Genomic DNA, 20,786 nt, shown 5'->3' with positions numbered 1-20,786 from the left:
GGATGTTCACAAACTATAGGGATGGCTATTTAGACAGCTGCAGGCCAGAGCCTCACAGACATCCACCAGCTGCTGCCTCAACTCTCAGAGTTTTTATGGGGAAAAGGAATGAAAAGATTTGGGAGAGACTAACTTTTCAATGAAACTATCTATTTAACTACCCGATCTCTTTTTAAGAGAGCCGATTAGACACTCTCCCAGTTTAAGCTGATGACAAATAACTACATTTCTTCAGTCTTTCATCAAGATAGGCTTAAGGCTAAGCAGTTTTTGCATATATTTTACAACTCTGTCCTTCTCATAATCCTATGACTTAGGCAATCGCACCCATTTTAGAGATTTGTAAACTGAGGTACAGAGAGATGAGTGCTGGGTTGACAATTCAAAGACAGTAAGAAGTAGACCCACAAGCAGAGTACAGGTTTATGTGCACTGGAATCCTGTCATTCACGTGATGAGAGCTGTATCGGCTTAAACCCTTGATTTATACAAGGATGAGATTTTTCAATGCTGGATATGTGATAGGTGTCATACAAACCAGCTCCTATAAAAAGGTAGTCTCAGAAGGACAAATGAGCCACTCCATCCCCACAGCACAGAGGAGACAAACTGCCTGTGGATCACTTTAAACTATGGCTCTCAGAAGGCAGTGTGCTTCGTGGTCACCCAGCATACATTTTAGAAGCTTTCACTGGACCACCGCATCACAAGGAATTCTGGTCCCGACCACTTAGATAATAGTCTTCCTAGGCAATCGTGAGGAACTCTGGCACACACACTTACAGAAGTACTGACAGAAGACAGAAGCTCTGTGTTACTTCTCAGTTACTAAGAGTAACACATAAGGTTGCCATGGCAGCACAGAATGGAGGACGTGCAGGGTAAGGGTGGGGTTTCCCAGATCAGTCTTCAGGGCTACACCAGCTTTGATGCTAATGGGCACTGTAGCTGGGATGCAGGAGAATGCACGCTGTTGTTTGCTCCCTTCTGGTGGTGTAGAAGTCCAGTTCCTCATAAGAGGAAGCAGCCGGGTCAGTCCCAGGGCAAACAAATGGTTGAGTCGGGGGTGGCTTTCACTGCCCCTAATTTCAATTTGACGTTTATGCTTTAATAACCAAGGCCTCTTAGGACATAGAAATGGCCTTCCTCCAACTATTTTTAATTTTTTTAGACTCCATTTTCTGATTTATGGCTGCACTGGGTGCTTGATATACAATCTTTTCACGGCTTCATCTTTCCTGGTGTTTGTTGCCAGTAACAATGGAGTTTTAGCCTCTGCAGTGAAAAATCAATCAAGTCTGTTTCATATTCACAGGCTGGCAACGGCCCTCGACGGCCCCCCTGGATTAGATTAACTTGGTGAATGTGTCACTCTGCCGTGGGTAATTTCTCATCCCTAGCTCCGTCTTCCCCCTCCTACCTCTGCGGGCGTATATTGAGAGCTCTCATTGATTGACTGCCCCCAAAGTGAATACTGGCATGTGATGTGTGTAACGCAGCAGGACGCACATATTCCGTGTTTATGAAAATAAATAATAATTTCTGTTATCATTATTGATTGTTGCCATTATCTGATTGTATCTGTCCGTGTCATGGAGTTTCAGTTATGGGATCAGAGAACAGGCAGCTAGGCTCCAGACAAATCTCCTTGTCTGTAGCCTTTTAGGCATGAGAATTGTAAGAGTTCTATTCTTGTTGTCAGCTGATTCCTTTGTTTGATATTCAGGGAGACAATAGTTAGTTGTGTTCAACAGTAGCCAAATGAACTAATTCACTTGGAATTATTAAAGCAGCTAATACTTACTTAGCAAGCATCTGCCAGGTTCCAGAGGCACTTAGCATAACTGAATTTTCCACATAGACCTGTAATGTGAGGGACCAGTGTGGTCCTCATTTTTAGGGGCATGGCACCTGAATCTAGAAAGGTTAAGGAACTTGCCTAACAGGTTAATAAGTGACAGTGCTTAAACTTGAATCCCTGTCTTTCTAATTCCAAAATTCATATGTCTATCCTGCCTCTTATAAAGGCTAGATGTCTTACATATGCATTGAAATTGATGTTTGAGCTCACATCCATGTGAATAAGCTGGGGCAAGAGAGCAACATGCATGTAAGCCATAGAGACTGCTGGCATCAACAAAGGAGGGTTTGTTGTTTTGTAGGAAAGTAGGAAGGTAGGGTACCTCGAGCTAGGCCATGGCATAAAAAATCTAGTCATCAGAGTCAGAAAGTGCCTATGCTCCACTCCACCCCCACACATGTCCCCTGCACATGCACACACACACACACATTTACCCAACTACTCAGAAACTGAAGGAAAGGGGCCAAGGCACTTACCCATGTCTATCTACTATGACCCAGAGAGTACTGTTGGCAACCATTGGCATAACAGCCTCTAAGATCTATTTCAAACTGAAGTGTCTTTGATGATTTTCAGTTGTTCCTTCTGACTCTCAAAGTCTGCACAGATCAATATGAAAGCAAATTCTATCAAAACAGAGTTGCCTTGACACCAAGGGAGAGATTTGATTTGGATTGATTTGTTGTGACTCGCACTATGGTTGTTAATTCTAGCTGTTTCTTAATCCTGTTAAGCAAGTTCCTTCCCCTCCCATGCAAGTCATATCTTGGGGGCAGCCACCTTGTGCCCAGTGCTACATTCTAACAGTAACCACTAAAGACATTTATTAAGCATGTGCCTTCTGGAATACAGATCATACGCACATTTCATTGTACCCCGACATCATACCCATGAAGTGGATAATTCTATGATGCCCGTGTTGCAAATGAGGCACTTGGTTGTTAATCCTGAAGCAACCTGCCCACACCTACAGCTACCAAGCAACAGGGTTGTATTTTAAACCTGTTCAATCTGTCTCCAAAGCCAGTGCTCCAAACACCACCCTGTGTAAGAGTCACCAAGAAGGGGGTCATTCTTTGACCAAATGGCAGCCATCATCTATAACATAGGAATGACTAGGTATTTTTTTTTTCATTTTTTTTTATTAACTTGAGTATTTCTTATATACATTTCGAGTGTTATTCCCTTTCCCGGTTTCCGGGCAAACATCCCCCTCCCCCCTCCCCTTCCTTATGGGTGTTCCCCTCCCAACCCTCCCCCCATTGCCGCCCTCCCCCCATAGACTAGTTCACTGGGGGTTCAGTCTTAGCAGGACCCAGGGCTTCCCCTTCCACTGGTGCTCTTACTAGGATATTCATTGCTACCTATGGGGTCAGAGTCCAGGGTCAGTCCATGTATAGTCATGACTAGGTATTCTTGCACATGTCAGGATGGTAAAATAGGAAGTTGGTGAAGAGTCAGATCTACTGCAATCCGCGCTCACTCCCTAATGATGCCACATCACCCTCATCCCAGAGGAACTTCTGGCATTCTGCATTTGACATACTGCAGTTAGATCCAACATAGTCAGCGATCAGAATCCTACACCTGGCTTAGGATCGAGTTATCCGTGTATCCTGCTCACCAATCCTTTAGAATGTGCCCATGGTCTAATCCTCAACAGGAGTAAGATGCTGAAACACCCAATGGTATCAGAAAAGCATCAGATTTGACCAAAACAAAAACCAAATGTTTCCACGGTGTTGGGTGTCATCTAATCTTGAGACACCATGGTCGGAGTTTAGACATCCCAGGTTCTGGAAGGCTCTCCCTCCTTACCTTTGGTCATTCCATGATGTGAATTCAGGGATGGACTGTGGGAAGGTTTACCTAACCCTGAGCACAGGCAGCCTGATGGTCTTTCTCAAGCTTTGTAGACATAGAGAGTGTCACCATTTTAGCCCTTGTTCACACGGTCCCAGAGAAGTGAGTTCCTCCTATCTTTCATCTAAGTAATTTCAGGTTATACTTTTAAAAGTAAGTAGAAACTCAGGTAGTACTGGATGATGAAAGTGGGAAAGATTGTCTAAGTCTTTGAAATGGGTGTGCAGGCATGTATATGCTCATGGTTTAACATACCTGAGAGTGTTAATAGATCTGACTTAGATTTGTTTTCCAAATTGACATCCTTAGCAGATCAAATGTGTGTGTGTCAGACTCCCTTTTCCTACCAAGTTATACTAAGAAATTAATTTGAAATCACAAGAGGGTTTCTAGGTCCTCTGCTCATTATACATAAGATCTTTGTAGAAAATAATTAACACAAATGGACTTAGAATTAAGCCCAACAGAGGACATGATCACTTTGATCTTAGGACATTGCCAAACAAGCACGAGCTGATGCATTGATGTAAGCATTTTAAACACCAGTCCTCTCCAGACAGCCAAGATTTTGAAATACATCCCTGGGGGGTTGTGGATGTGAAGATACTATCTTTTCTTTGATGCATAAAACAAGAAACCAGTTGCAGGAAAGCTTATATGAAGGATAGTTTTATATTATTTTTAAAAAAGCTTATTCTCAACAAAGAATTTTTTGGTTTCCTTAGAATGGTTGAGCTACAGGAAAAAAGCATTTCACCTAGAAGGTGTTTACTGGGGTCAGTGTTTAGTGCCTTCCTCTTTATTATAGAAGTGTTCAAAGCTACCAGAGTACATAAACAATCTCACAAATGCATCTTGCTGGAGTAATATAGGAAGTTATGGTTTAAGCATATTTAAGCAAATCTATTTTCAGAGTTTCTGTGAAACTTTAAGAAATTAATGTCTAAAAAGGATTTGAAGTGAAGTAATTTTCCATCAAAAATACTTATCCATAAGGAACCTTTTCCTTGAATTAGGAAGTAATTACTGTTCATAATAGTCTACTAAACGTGTAATCTGTGGCCAATGCAGGAGAATCATCTGTGACACTAGGTCACCCATCTGTTACTCTGACACTCCACTTTTCCACGAAAGCTAGTTCACTCTAGCTCCTCTTTAGTTCATGAAGCTAGCCACTGATTCTGGTTCAAACAATAGGTCAGTGATCTATTTTGGACGTGGTATAGCAATGAACCTCTCTTTGGAAACTGCTGGCTGAAAGATGTGGGTCTGTGAATAGGAGTTCTCCCCTCCCAGTCAGGGTCACCTCATGGTGAAAGATACTTGGTAGAACTTCCTCCTAGTCAACTGAGAACATCCTTCTGCCTGACACCATGCCAAGCAGGCACTGTACCCACATTTATTCTTTACTCTAATCCCATGTCAGGATTGAGGAGACTATGTACCAGATGGAGGAGTGACTCCTATAAAGGAACTCCACTAGCAAATGCAGACCCATTGTGTCCTCCTAACTTCTCAGTTGCACCCCCCTTACCCTTGACCTCCATGTTAACTAGACTCCCAAAGGCAGTGGCTTCTCCTGCTGTAGCCAATTCAGATCTAGCCTATGTCCAATAAGTTCTTGAAACAAATTCCACATTAGGTCATGAAAACATCTCCATCTTATATAATTTCTATCTAATCTACTATGTATATGAACCTTTCAGTCTTCATACAAACAATTATAGGAAGTATATATAATTCTCACTCTGATGAGTCTTAGATCTCATGAGTTTGAAACATACCTTTTAAAATAGTGGAAAAACCAATGTGTCCTTGCTCGTCACTACAGCAAATCTTGTTACAAACTTAGAAACAACTTGTCTCATCATAGTGCCATGCCCAGGTAGACAAACATGAAAGAGAATGAAGCCGAAGGATCAGGAGTTCAAGGTCAGCCTACAGAGAAGTTTGGCTGCTGATGTACTCAGTTTTAGAATGCTCATCTGGCATGTGAACATCCCAAGGCTTGAATCACAGTACCACACAAAATCAGGCATGGCAGCACATCCTGTGGTTCCAACACTCAGTAGGAGAATCAGAAAGTTCTAAGTCATTTTTACTATATATCAAGTTCAATTCCAGCCTAGACTCCATGAAACCCTGTCTAAAGAGAAGAAAGTAGAAGAGAGAAGAAAGGGGAGGAGAGAAGCTGAGTTACCTTTCACACTTTGCAGGAAAGCAAGGGACATGCAGAAGGCCAAGGTCACACATAGGAGTCATCATAGCGTAGTATGGGAAGAAAGAGGGTGACAGGAACACCAGGCACGTGTGGAGGGGAGTGCAGTACCACCCAGACTACACCAAGCACCACAGGCTATATTAAGGACCCTGGTTTGCCCTGGTTTGCATTCTCTGATCTGCATGGGTAGTTCTTTTGGAACAGCCCTTCTTTGCTTGGATGGCAAAATAGTCTGTACCCACAACAGAAAATAAACCCAAACTAGGGGAGCTGCATGCAGAGGTGGCAACAGAGTTTAAATTCAAGAAGCAAGTGCCACTTGTCAGTTAGGCCATGTTGCCCTCTAGCCCCTGACTGCCACTATTTTGATACATGCTAGGGCATGGCCTTCACCTCCCTCTTCCAATACCAAGGTGTCCTCCCCACAAGGTGAACCCTTCTATGAATGATTAAATTGTTTGAGGGCCATAGAATCTGACAGCTCCCTATTACACAAAGGAAAAGATAAGCTTCCTATTAGTCCTGCGAATGGAGGAAGTCAAGACAGAGTGCACCTGTCAGAGCTGCTTACAACATATAAATCATCACCTCCACCTTCCATGCAGACTGGTGCTGGGGAGAGAAAGAAATGACTGGGGTTGGTTAGGAGTGCAGCGCCCTGGAAAGAGCTCCTCCTTAGCGTCAAAGACAGATTTGCTCTCCTGTCCATGCAAAGAAATCAGAGCTCCATACCCAGAGGAATGACAGAGACAAACGCCCATGGGTTCCTGGAAGGGACCATTTGTTTCTCAGACATTTGCCAACATCTTCTAATGTAGCAATAGAAGCCATAGGAATTTCCTCAGACTCCAAGAGGATGGCACCTGCTATCTCTCTGATCCTCGATGTTCCCATTGTATAACCAACCTAACAATTGTAGATGTTATTCCTGCCTTTTTTTCCTTTCATTCACAGGCATAGATTCTGACATGAGCCAAACATAGTTTTGCCTGTCTCACAGTCTAGGACATCAGGGTATTTCCAGGCACACACTAACAACATAAACCTTAGAAAGAAAAAAGAAAAAAAAACAAATTAAGGACAGCAAGTCAAAACTAATAAAGACTTTTACAATTTAAAGTTAGGTCTGGAGTGATGGCTCGGTGGTTAAGAACACTTGCTGCTCTTTCAGAGGACCTGGGTTTGGTTCCTAACACCCATAAGATGACTTGTGACCACCTGTACCTCCAGTTCCAGGGGGTCTGATGCCCTCTCCCCATGTATATGGTGCACATACGTTCAAGTAAGCATACACAATACACACACATGAATATAAATAATAAAGTAATTTTAAATAATTTTTAAGAATTTTTTTAAGCATTTGATTAGTGTAATAATCAAATGCTCTTTGCATTGTATATCGTACCAAACACCAAGTGCCTTGCAGAATGTGAGAGCCTAGAAGATTCCACCTGGAGAGGGACCAGCACTGAATGGCCTCTTGTTGTGCACAGAGGCTGAGAGACACTGAGTCATGAGCCTACTCTGGGGTGTTTGGAACAAACAGACAAAGCCAGGGGAGGAAGCTCATCTCCAGCTCTTACAAGCTTTATGCCCTCTCTTTCTCCATGTCCCTTGAGTTTTCGGTGTAGAAGTTGTGTTGTGCATGTCTGTCACCTGGAGTCGAGCATCTCACAGTCAGTCGTTCTCTCTAAGTATGCATGAGCTGGCATTAGGAAGTAAACCCACCCCAGCCCACAGCAGCTCTCTGCTCCCAGACCCCGTGGGAAAGAGACCTCACCGCCTGGTCAGGTGGGCACTCCTGAGGCTGCAGAGCGGAAGAGACCACCAACACTGCCCACCCCTGCCCACATCCCTGGCCCAAGAGGAAACTGTATAAGGCCTCTGGGCTCCCGTGGGGGAGGGCCCAGGAGCGGCAGGACCCCTGCCTGAGACACCGCCAGAACCTGAAGGAAACAGACCGGATAAACAGTTCTCTGCACCCAAATCCCGTGGGAGGGAGAGCTAAACCTTCAGAGAGGCAGACAAGCCTGGGAAACCAGAAGAGACTGCTCTCTGTACATACATTTCAGACGCCAGAGGAAAACATCAAAGGCCATCTGGAACCCTGGTGCACTGAAGCTCCCGGAAGGGGCGGCGCATATCTTCCTGGTTGCTGCCGCTACAGAGAGCCCGTGGGCAGCACCCTACTAGCGAACTTGAGCCTCGGGACCACAGGTAAGACCAACTTTTCTGCTGCAAGAAAGCTGCCTGGTGAACTCAAGACACAGGCCCACAGGAACAGCTGAAGACCTGTAGAGAGGAAAAACTACACGCCCGAAAGCAGAACACTCTGTCCCCATAACTGACTGAAAGAGAGGAAAACAGGTCTACAGCACTCCTGACACACAGGCTTATAGGACAGTCTAGCCACTGTCAGAAATAGCAGAACAAAGTAACACTAGAGATAATCTGATGGCGAGAGGCAAGCGCAGGAACACGAGCAACAGAAACCAAGACTACATGGCATCATCGGAGCCCAATTCTCCCACCAAAACAAACATGGAATATCCAAACACACCAGAAAAGCAAGATCTAGTTTCAAAATCATATTTGATCATGATGCTGGAGGACTTCAAGAAAGACGTGAAGAATTCCCTTAGGGAAACACAGGAAAACATTAATAAACAAGTAGAAGCCTACAGAGAGGAATCGCAAAAATCCCTGAAAGAATCGCAAAAATCCCTGAAAGAATTCCAGGAAAACACAATCAAACAGTTGAAGGAATTAAAAATGGAAATAGAAGCAATCAAGAAAGAACACATAGAAACAACCCTGGATATAGAAAACCAAAAGAAGAGACAAGGAGCTGTAGATACAAGCTTCACCAACAGAATACAAGAGATGGAAGAGAGAATCTAAGGAGCAGAAGATTCCATAGAAATCATTGACTCAACTGTCAAAGATAATGTAAAGCGGAAAAAGCTACTGGTCCAAAACATACAGGAAATCCAGGACTCAATGAGAAGATCAAACCTAAGGATAATAGGTATAGAAGAGAGTGAAGACTCCCAGCTCAAAGGACCAGTAAATATCTTCAACAAAATCATAGAAGAAAACTTCCCTAACCTAAAAAAAGAGATACCCATAGGCATACAAGAAGCCTACAGAACTCCAAATAGATTGGACCAGAAAAGAAACACCTCCCGTCACATAATAGTCAAAACACCAAACGCACAAAATAAAGAAAGAATATTAAAAGCAGTAAGGGAAAAAGGTCAAGTAACATATAAAGGCAGACCTATCAGAATCACACCAGACTTGTCGCCAGAAACTATGAAGGCCAGAAGATCCTGGACTGATGTCATACACAACCCTAAGAGAACACAAATGCCAGCCCAGGTTACTGTATCCTGCAAAACTCTCAATTAACATAGATGGAGAAACCAAGATATTCCATGACAAAACCAAATTTACACAATATCTTTCTACAAATCCAGCACTACAAAGGATAATAAATGGTAAAGCCCAACATAAGGAGGCAAGCTATACCCTAGAAAAAGCAAGAAACTAATCGTCTTGGCAACAAAACAAAGAGAGTGAAAGCACACAAACATAACCTCACATCGAAATATGAATATAATGGGAAGCAATAATCACTATTCCTTAATATCTCTCAACATCAATGGCCTCAACTCCCCAATAAAAAGACATAGATTAACAAACTGGATACGCAACGAGGACCCTGCATTCTGCTGCCTATAGGAAACACATCTCAGAGACAAAGACAGACATTACCTCAGAATGAAAGGCTGGAAAACAATTTTCCAAGCAAATGGTCAGAAGAAGCAAGCTGGAGTAGCCATTCTAATATCAAATAAAATCAATTTTCAATTAAAAGTCATCAAAAAAGATAAGGAAGGACACTTCATATTCATCAAAGGAAAAATCCACCAAGATGAACTCTCAATCCTAAATATCTATGCCCCAAATACAAGGGCACCTACATATGTAAAAGAAACCTTACTAAAGCTCAAAACACACATTGCACCTCACACAATAATAGTGGGAGATTTCAACACCCCACTCTCATCAATGGACAGATCATGGAAACAGAAATTAAACAGTGATGTCGACAGACTAAGAGAAGTCATGAGCCAAATGGACTTAACGGATATTTATAGAACATTCTATCCTAAAGCAAAAGGATATACCTTCTTCTCAGCTCCTCATGGTACTTTCTGCAAAATTGACCATATAATTGGTCAAAAAACGGGCCTCAACAGGTACAGAAAGATAGAAATAATCCCATGCGTGCTATAGGACCACCACGGCCTAAAACTGGTCTTCAATAACAATCAAGGAAGAATGCCCACAAATACGTGGAAATTGAACAATGCTCTACTCAATGATAACCTGGTCAAGGAAGAAATAAAGAAAGAAATTAAAAACTTTTTAGAATTTAATGAAAATGAAGGTACAACATACCCAAACTTATGGGGCACAATGAAAGCTGTGCTAAGAGGAAAACTCATAGCGCTGAGTGCCTGCAGAAAGAAACAGGAAAGAGCATATGTCAGCAGCTTGACAGCACACCTAAAAGCTCTAGAACAAAAAGAAGCAAATACACCCAGGAGGAGTAGAAGGCAGGAAATAATCAAACTCAGAGCTGAAATCAACCAAGTAGAAACAAAAAGGGCCATAGAAAGAATCAACAGAACCAAAAGTTGGTTCTTTGAGAAAATCAACAAGATAGATAAACCCTTAGCCAGACTAACGAGAGGACACAGAGAATTCGTCCAAATTAACAAAATCAGAAATGAAAAGGGAGACATAATTACAGATTCAGAGGAAATTCAAAAAATCATCAGATCTTACTATAAAAGCCTATATTCAACAAAACTTGAAAATCTTCAGGAAATGGACAATTTCCTAGACAGATACCAGGTACCGAAGTTAAATCAGGAACAGATAAACCAGTTAAACAACCCCATAACTCCTAAGGAAATAGAAGCAGTCATTAAAGGTCTCCCAACCAAAAAGAGCCCAGGTCCAGACGGGTTTAGTGCAGAATTCTATCAAACCTTCATAGAAGACCTCATACCAATATTATCCAAACTATTCCACAAAATTGAAACAGATGGATCACTACCGAATACCTTCTACGAAGCCACAATTACTCTTATACCTAAACCACACAAAGACACAACAAAGAAAGAGAACTTCAGACCAATTTCCCTTATGAATATCGACGCAAAAATACTCAACAAAATTCTGGCAAACCGAATCCAAGAGCACATCAAAACAATCATCCACCATGACCAAGTAGGCTTCATCCCAGGCATGCAGGGATGGTTTAATATACGGAAAACCATCAACGTGATCCATTATATAAACAAACTGAAAGAACAAAACCACATGATCATTTCATTAGACGCTGAGAAAGCATTTGACAAAATTCAACACCCCTTCATGATAAAAGTCCTGGAAAGAATAGGAATTCAAGGCCCATACCTGAACATAGTAAAAGCCATATACAGCAAACCAGTTGCTAACATTAAACTAAATGGAGAGAAACTTGAAGCAATCCCACTAAAATCAGGGACTAGACAAGGCTGCCCACTCTCTCCCTACTTATTCAACATAGTTCTTGAAGTTCTAGCCAGAGCAATCAGACAACAAAAGGAGGTCAAGGGGATACAGATCGGAAAAGAAGAAGTCAAAATATCACTATTTGCAGATGATATGATAGTATATTTAAGTCATCTCAAAAGTTCCACCAGAGAACTACTAAAGCTGATAAACAACTTCAGCAAAGTGGCTGGGTATAAAATTAACTCAAATAAATCAGTTGCCTTCCTCTATACAAAAGAGAAACAAGCCGAGAAAGAAATTAGGGAAACGACACCCTTCATAATAGACCCAAATAATATAAAGTACCTCGGTGTGACTTTAACCAAGCAAGTAAAAGATCTGTACAATAAGAACTTCAAGACACTGAAGAAGGAAATTGAAGAAGACCTCAGAAGATTGAAAGATCTCCCATGCTCATGGATTGGCAGGATTAATATAGTAAAAATGGCCATTTTACCAAAAGCAATCTACAGATTCAATGCAATCCCCATCAAAATACCAATCCAATTCTTCAAAGAGTTAGACAGAACAATTTGCAAATTCATCTGGAATAACAAAAAACCCAGGATAGCTAAAGCTATCCTCAACAATAAAAGGACTTCAGGGGGAATCACTATCCCTGAACTCAAGCAGTATTACAGAGCAATAGTGATAAAAACTGCATGGTATTGGTACAGAGACAGACAGATAGACCAATGGAATAGAATTGAAGACCCAGAAATGAACCCACACACCTATGGGCACTTGATTTTTGACAAAGGAGCCAAAACCATCCAATGGAAAAAAGATAGCATTTTCAGCAAATGGTGCTGGTTCAACTGGAGGGCAACATGTAGAAGAATGCAGATCGATCCATGCTTATCACCCTGTACAAAGCTTAAGTCCAAGTGGATCAAGGACCTCCACATCAAACCAGACACACTCAAACTAATAGAAGAAAAACTAGGGAAGCATCTGGAACACATGGGCACTGGAAAAAATTTCCTAAACAAAACACCAATGGCTTACGCTCTAAGATCAAGAATCGACAAATGGGATCTCATAAAACTGCAAAGCTTCTGTAAGGCAAAGGACACTGTGGTTAGGACAAAACGGCAACCAACAGATTGGGAAAAGATCTTTACCAATCCTACAACAGATAGAGGCCTTATATCCAAAATATACAAAGAACTCAAGAAGTTAGACCGCAGGGAAACAAATAACCCTATTAAAAAATGGGGTTCAGAGCTAAACAAAGAATTCACAGCTGAGGAATGCCGAATGGCTGAGAAACACCTAAAGAAATGTTCAACATCTCTAGTCATAAGGGAAATGCAAATCAAAACAACCCTGAGATTTCACCTCACACCAGTGAGAATGGCTAACATCAAAAACTCAGGGGACAACAGATGCTGGCGAGGATGTGGAGAAAGAGGAACACTCCTCCATTGTTGGTGGGATTGCAAACTGGTACAACCATTCTGGAAATCAGTCTGGAGGATCCTCAGAAAATTGGACATTGAACTGCCTGAGGATCCAGCTATACCTCTCTTGGGCATATACCCAAAAGATGCCCCAACATATAAAAAAGACACGTGCTCCACTATGTTCATTGCAGCCTTATTTATAATAGCCAGAAGCTGGAAAGAACCCAGATGCCCTTCAACAGAGGAATGGATACAGAAAATGTGGTACATCTACACAATGGAATATTACTCAGCTATCAAAAACAACGACTTTATGAAATTCGTAGGCAAATGGTTGGAACTGGAAAACATCATCCTGAGTGAGCTAACCCAATCACAGAAAGACATACATGGTATGCACTCATTGATAAGTGGCTATTAGCCCAAATGCTTGAATTACCCTAGATGCCTAGAACAAATGAAACTCAAGACGGATGATCAAAATGCGAATGCTTCACTCCTTCTTTAAAAGGGGAACAAGAATACCCTTGGCAGGGAAGAGAGAGGCAAAGATTAAAACAGAGACTGAAGGAACACCCATTCAGAGCCTGCCCCACATGTGGCCCATACATATACAGCCACCCAATTAGACAAGATGGATGAAGCAAAGAAGTGCAGACCGATAGGAGCCGGATGTAGATCGCTCCTGAGAGACACAGCCAGAACACAGCAAATACAAAGGCGAATGCCAGCAGCAAACCACTGAACTGAGAATAGGACCCCCGTTGAAGGAATCAGAGAAAGAACTGGAAGAGCTTGAAGGGGCTCGAGACCCCATATGTACAACAATGCCAAGCAACCAGAGCTTCCAGGGACTAAGCCACTACCTAAAGACTATACATGGACTGACCCTGGACTCTGACCTCATAGGTAGCAATGAATATCCTAGTAAGAGCACCAGTGGAAGGGGAAGCCCTGGGTCCTGCTAAGACTGAACCCCCAGTGAACTAGACTGGTGGGGGGAGGGCAGCAATGGGGGGAGGGTTGGGAGGGGAACCCATAAGGAAGGGGAGGGGGGAGGGTGATGTTTGCCCGGATACCGGGAAAGGGAATAACACTCGAAATGTATATAAGAAATACTCAAGTTAATAAAAAAAAAAAAGGAAAAAAAAAGGAAGTAAACCCACCCGAGTCTCTGCAGTAAGTGATGTGAGTGGGTCCTCCAGCCGATAATGTGTTTTAAGAGAACCTTTAAGTTCTCTCTGAGACAGGAGAGATCTTCTGAGGCGTGACTCCCTCAGAAGCTGCAGCCACATCTCTGCATCTCCATGAAGGACCCTGGGTGTTGGCAGGAACAGAAACCTGAGGGGAAGCTATTTAAAGCCCTCAGGACTCTTGGCTGCAAATCTCAGCTTCCATTTGTCAGTCATCCAAATACAGAATTCTGTGCCTGGACCAGAGCTTACCCTTAGATCACAGAATCCACTGTCAAATGCTATATATTCCATGCCTTTACTTTGTGGGTACATATAAAGAACTAACATTTGAAAACTACTTCTGAGTGGTAGGTTATCTTTCCTTAAAGGCAAGACGAAAAGTTCTGTTTCTTGTTTGTCTTGACCACTAATAGAAAAATAAGAGTATCCACCCCCCCCCTGAAGTTTATTAGCCCCTTTTACATTCTCCAACTTGGGCCGAGGAGGGTGGGGGAGTGCGCAATGGCTTAGTCCATAAAGTGGTCACTTTGCAAGAGCATAGACCTAAACCTGGACCACCAGGTCCCATATGAAAGCCAGGTGTGGTAGTGAGTGTCTGTTGTCCTATGGGGCTGCTGTAATCCTAGCGCAGGTGGGATAGTAGAGATAGGCTGATCCTGAGCTCCTCGGTGGGCCAGTTTAGCCAGCTGGAGAATGCCAAGTTCATTGAGAGACTTTGTCTTAGAACATTTAAATGGAGAGTGATTGGAGAAGACACCCAATGTCAACCCCTGGTCTAACACACACACACACATACACACATACATACATACTTATATACATATACACACATATACACATAAATGCATATATACAAACACACACATATACATGCACAAATACATACACATACATTACACACACATACACATATCTATATACATACATATACATACAAACATATACACACATATGCACAAACATATACACACACATACATACACATATACACACACACATACACAGACACGTGGGGGTTAATGGGGAGAAGTGATTACAACTTTTGAAAAACTGAACTGCAACACGGAACACCAGAAGTGTCCTCTAAAACACCCACCATCTTAATTAGCCCGCTTTCCTTATAGAAATGACCCCATCAGCATTAGTACTAAGGTAGATTATCAAAGAGAACTAGACTTCCCCATATTTACGTTTGGTAAGACTGTGTCTTCGTAAATTTCTGATTATCGAATGGAATCAGATGCCACAGCATAGGCAGACAAGCTTCACTGGCATTAGTTCCTTCTTGGGAAGAAAAAAAATTATGAGCAATGCAAGCGGTGTATATGCTGAGAGAGTACATTCCAAACACACTACAAACTTAGCCCGCCTAAATCTGCAACCCTAGAAAATGAAAATGTCTCACTATATTTGGTGCCGTAAACCAAGATCTAGGTTTATCTTACTTTCTACAATTTAAGATTAAAAAAATGCGTGTGTGGTTATAAATAGACCTAGAATAGAATGCCATTTAAACTAGCAGTTCTCGTGAAGAAAAAATAAGCAATTGGGGAACATATTGAGTTAGGCTCCAGAGAGAACATCAAAATTTGTTGCATTCTCTGCAGGCATGTGCACGGAGAAGGGTGTTTCCTGCCACCTTCAGGGTTTACATGCGACACCTTACCATCGTGCCATTGTAGCTTCTGTTCTCTCCAGCTGCTCTTACTCATCGGTTCCGGCTAGCAGTCTCTGCTCCTGAGACAATAAAGCTTTACACTGGGACAAAGCATCTCCCATCTCTAGCAGCATCCCTGAGAAGCTTTTCTATTGATTCTAGCTGCAGAAACCCTTTGAGCCCTGGTAGGGCAAGTCTAGGACATCTCTTGAGTGCTCAAGCCTCAGCAGTCTGTCAGCAAGAGCCCAGGTCTGCTATGTGCATTGAGTTCTTCAACATCACAGCCAATACTTGGCTTTCAGGGGCCTGAAGATAAGAATCGTACTTCCTCCTTTTGTCCTGAGAAACGCACATCTTCTCCCCTGCTTCTCTTGATGTCTCCATTCTGCACACGGAAGCAAGTAAGTTTCCATCCACGTGCCTTTCTTTTGGACACACATCAGCCACTGAAGCTCCAACAGCCTGCTTTCCTCTTGGCCACCTCCATTCTCCTTGCAGATGGGAGCGGGGAAGCGCATTGTTTTTCTTTTTAAACTCTAGCTATCTGTCTTTCTCTTTCTCTCCTTTTGCACATCATTTAATTTAGTTCTCAATCCAACCATCCTGCTCTGTTCCTTACATTGGGACTTCTACACACTCTAGAGCAGTGGATTTTAACCTTCCCAGTACTGTGACTCTTTAATACAGTTCCACACATTGTGATGACCCCCAACCATAAATTTATTGCTGCTTTGTAGCTCTAATTTTGCTAGTGTTATGAATCATAATGAAAATATCTGATATGCAGGAAATCTGATGTGCAAGCTCTGTGAACACAAAGAGGTCACAACCTTGAGAACCGCTGATCTAGAAGCTAAGGAGACTCTCTCATCCCCTAAGGGGAATCTCAGACCCTTGTCTTACTGCACAGGGACATAGGTGGGCTTTGAGATCACAGAAGCTGTGGCTGGAAAGAAAGACATGGTAAGGCTTCAGCAACCATGTCTACAGAGGGTATCATGTGGGCTTACTGAGAAAAATGAGACCTCCCGGCAGAGAGGTACTAGTCTTGGCTATTTGAATATGCTTGGCCCAGGGAGTCACCCTATTAGGAGGTGTGACCTTATTAAAGTAGCTGTGGCCTTGTGGAGGAAGTGTGTTGCTGTGGGGGTGGGCTTTGGTGGTCTCCTATGCTCAGGCTCCACCCAGTGTGGAAGAGCACTTCCTCCTAGCTGCCTGCAGATCCCTTCTCCTGGTTCCCTTTGGAACAACATGTAGACTGCTTAGCCTCTTCTCCGATTCTGTTTCCCTACCTCGATGATAATGGACTGAATGTCTGAACCTTGACATTTAAACTTGTGCCCTAAAAGACACTTAGTCATGGTGTCTCTTCACAGCAATGGAAACCCTAAGACACTGGGTAATGAAGCTCAGTGAAAGCACTTGTCTGATTAGGCGTGTGGGAGAACGTGCTTGATGAGGTCACACATGACAGGCCCACAGGATTAGATGCCATCAGGGCTACAGGAAGCAAGTGTCCAAGACACAGGATCTGAAGGCCTCTGCCACACATGGAAGGGAGAGGAGCCCTCTATGTGCAGCCAGGCATCCCCACTGTGGAGGAAAACCATGTCAAACCAAGCCCTTCAGTTCCCTCTTATGACAATAAGAGTGAGTTAGCAATGAACAACCTAACGGAGATCTAATATTGTACTTGATGAAATATAGACCCCCCCACATACAAGGCCACAACTTCTGCCCTGGAATTCACCGTGTGGCCTCTCAGATGCTAGAATCACAGGGATAGAACACCAGGCCTGGAAAAATAAATTTTCTATAAATAACTAAAGCCACCCATATGAACCATCATTCTGGGTAGTGTTGAGGTTGCTTTCCCTTGTCCCGACTTTCTCAAAGCGTAGGATGTTTACAGTAATGGCACACACAGGCTTAGGCAGCATCACAAAAACCAGGAACTCAGTATGCCCTGTTTCCTTTTGACCATTCTGGTTATGCCAAGCCTGGCTTTTGCCATGACAGTCCTAACCTCTCTCAGAACACTTAGAAATATGTGTTTTGTTTTACATTTTATTTTATTCATAGCTAACTTTAAACCCTAAGTCCTTCCCAGTGACTGAATCTGACTATAATTTAAACACTTTTTTTTCCAATCTATTTTTATAAGGTTTGACAATTCATCTGAATCTGTTGTGTTTTCAGTCTGATGCATTTACACTGATGTGAAATTCCTGGTCAAAATGAATGCAGTAAACTAAAATATAGATCAAGTTAAAGTAAATGGTAAATAAATAGCAACACAGGCAAAACATATAAAATTTTAAAATCTAAAGGGAATCCTGAGTGCCTGGGTTTTAATGAGCACTGGTCTCAATGTTCTTCCAGTATTTGAGGCACTTTTAAAAATCAGTTTACCTTACTCCATACCAACGGAGCTAGGTCTCAGATTGCCCATCTCAGAGGCCGACTTTCCTCTTCCTCTCACATGATTCTGATGAAAAACCGTACTAGAAGTCCGTGAATAAGAAAATCTTCCATTTTCTTTATTTTCAAAGCTTTCTGTCTGGACACGTACTTGTTTGGGTGGGTTCTAGGTACATAATGTGTTTTGCTTGCAAGTTTGCAATAGTGATTTTTATCTTCAGAAAAGTTTTCTAGCATTCATTCAACAAAAATGTGCTGAGAATCTATGTGTGAATTCCCTGAGGGCTAAAGAGACCATGTGACTAGGAAGCCCTGCCACCATGGAACTAGTACAAGTCTGTCATCTATGCTAAGATCTCTCTTTCTCCTGCTTATAATTGTGTCTCTGCTTAAACCCACCTGCATGAATATAAAACCATCAGATGTCTACCAACCTCCCTTTTCCCTCTTGTGTTTGCCCCATTTTTAAACACCCAGAAAACCTTAACTCTTGTCTGTGCTTTAAGTTACTTCCCATATCCCACCTATGCCGTTAACTAAACAGCTTCATGCTTATGATGTGATCTAACCCCACTGAGCTTCCAGAGATTTTCGTGCAGTTTACAAGAGTTAGTATGTGCTGAGCTTATGGGAAACTGGAAAGAGTGGGAAAATGGCAACTTTAGAGTGACTAAGTTCCTAAGTCATCCCACCAAAACAAAGGTCAGAACTCATTAAAACAAACAAACAAACTCTTGTAAAGAATCCTTATGTCCCCAGGATGCTTCAGTTTTTACAAACTCTGTACAGGATAATGTGATATTAAGGTGTAGATATTGAAAGATATTTGGTAAGCTATGCAAAAGCGAAGGGCATTTTATAAGAAGTCCACATCAGTAAGCTTCGGTGGCTCATCCGGCACACCAAGACGCTGAGCCGTGAGAGTCACCTCGTTTGTCTACACAGGGCAGTTTGCTGCCTCCCTTCCTTGTGCTCACCAGGGGCCTCTGCCCACAGCAGGGACACAGTGGTAATGGTTATCAATGTGAGGATTTATTTCCCTCTTTTGTGTATGTGAACATGGTAATCCACACATTAAATGCACGTGATGGGAATCACGTGCAGGACGTTTTGTGGTCAAATGCAGGGATGATTTTTTTTTTGTAGTATTAACATTTTTTGGAGTTTTTTAAAATTCACTTTACATCCTGATTACAGACCCTCCTCTCCTCCCCTCCCAGTCTGACCTTCAATAACTTTCCCTCCATTACCTCTCCCCTTCTCTTCAGAGAAGGCAAAGCCCCCCATGGGTACTAACCTGCCCTGGAACATTACGCCACAGCAGGACTAAAGGTATCCTTTTCCACTGAGGCTGGACAAGGCAGCTTAGCTAGGTGAAGGAGACTCAAAGGCAGGCAACAGAGGCAGAGACAGCCCCTGCTCCAATTGTTAGGAGATCCACATGAAGACTATGCTGCACATCTGCTACAAATGTGTAGGGGGCCTAAGTAAGTCCAGCCATGCATGCTCTTTGGTTGGTGGTTTAGTCTCTGTGAGCTCCCGGGAGCCCAAGTTAGTTGGCTCTGTGGGTCTTCTTATGGCATCCTTGACCCCTCTGACTCCCTCAATGCTTTGCTCAACTCTTCTACAAGTCTCCCCAAGATCTGCCTGATGTTTTTCTGTGGGTCTCTGCATCTGTCGCCGTCAGCTGCTGGATGAAACCTCTCAGAAGACAGTTATAGTAGGCTCCTGACTGCAAGCATAGCAGATTATCATTAATAGTATCAGAGTTTTGCCCTCTCCCATGGGATGGGTCTCAGGTTGGGTCAGTCATTAGTTGGCCACTAGCTCAATCCCTGCTCCATTTTGCCCCTAACATCTTGTACGCAGGTCAAATTTTGGGTTAAAGGTTTTGTGGGTGGGTTGGTGTCCCCCTCCCTCCACTAGAAGTCTTAATTGGCTATAGAAGTTGGCCACTTCAGTCTCTATATCCCCTGAGACTAGGAGTCTCAGCTAGGGTCACCCCCATAGACTCTTAGGAACCTGTCCTATCCCAGGTCTCTGGTTCATCCCAGAGATGCCCCAGCATTACCAACTTCCGTTCTTTCTCCCACCCTACATCCTGCTCTCCTCACACCTGAACTCTATCTAGTTGTTCTCCCCACCCCTTCTCCCACTCAGTTCCTCCCTCCATCCACCTCTAATGCCTATTTTATATCCCCTTCTGAGTGAAATTCAAGCATCCTCCCTTATTACGTACCTTCCTTGGGTCTGTGGGTTGAAGCATGGTTATCCTGTACTTTATGGCTAACATCCGCTTATAAGTGAGTGCACGACATGAATGCAGGGATTTGAGTGATTCGAGTTTGTCCCTTTCTCCCTCTGTGTAGTCAGCAGTGTTTTGTTGTTTTGTTTTGTTTTGCTTTTTTATTTATTTATTTTAAGATTTTCCTTTCTGTAAGGTTCAGAGCTTTCCAATTTTGTCAACGAGGCTAATAGCTTTGACCTTTGGAAAAATAATTCATACCCTTCCCTTCAGGAAGAGAGAAAAAGTACTGGGATTTTCAAG

General features: G+C 42.7%; 1 protein-coding gene across 42 annotated transcripts in view; it reads left to right on the top strand.

Moving 5' to 3' along the window:
• The window catches only part of Ppp2r2b (protein phosphatase 2, regulatory subunit B, beta), a 427,050-nt gene that overhangs the window by 333,867 nt on the left and 72,397 nt on the right, over window positions 1-20,786 (top strand). The window lies entirely within an intron of this gene.

Source organism: Rattus norvegicus, chromosome 18 (assembly GCF_021556685.1).
Source record: "Rattus norvegicus strain SHRSP/BbbUtx chromosome 18, alternate assembly SHRSP_T2T, whole genome shotgun sequence".
Lineage (NCBI taxonomy): Eukaryota > Metazoa > Chordata > Mammalia > Rodentia > Muridae > Rattus > Rattus norvegicus.
This window is presented reverse-complemented; position numbering and strand designations above follow the sequence as displayed.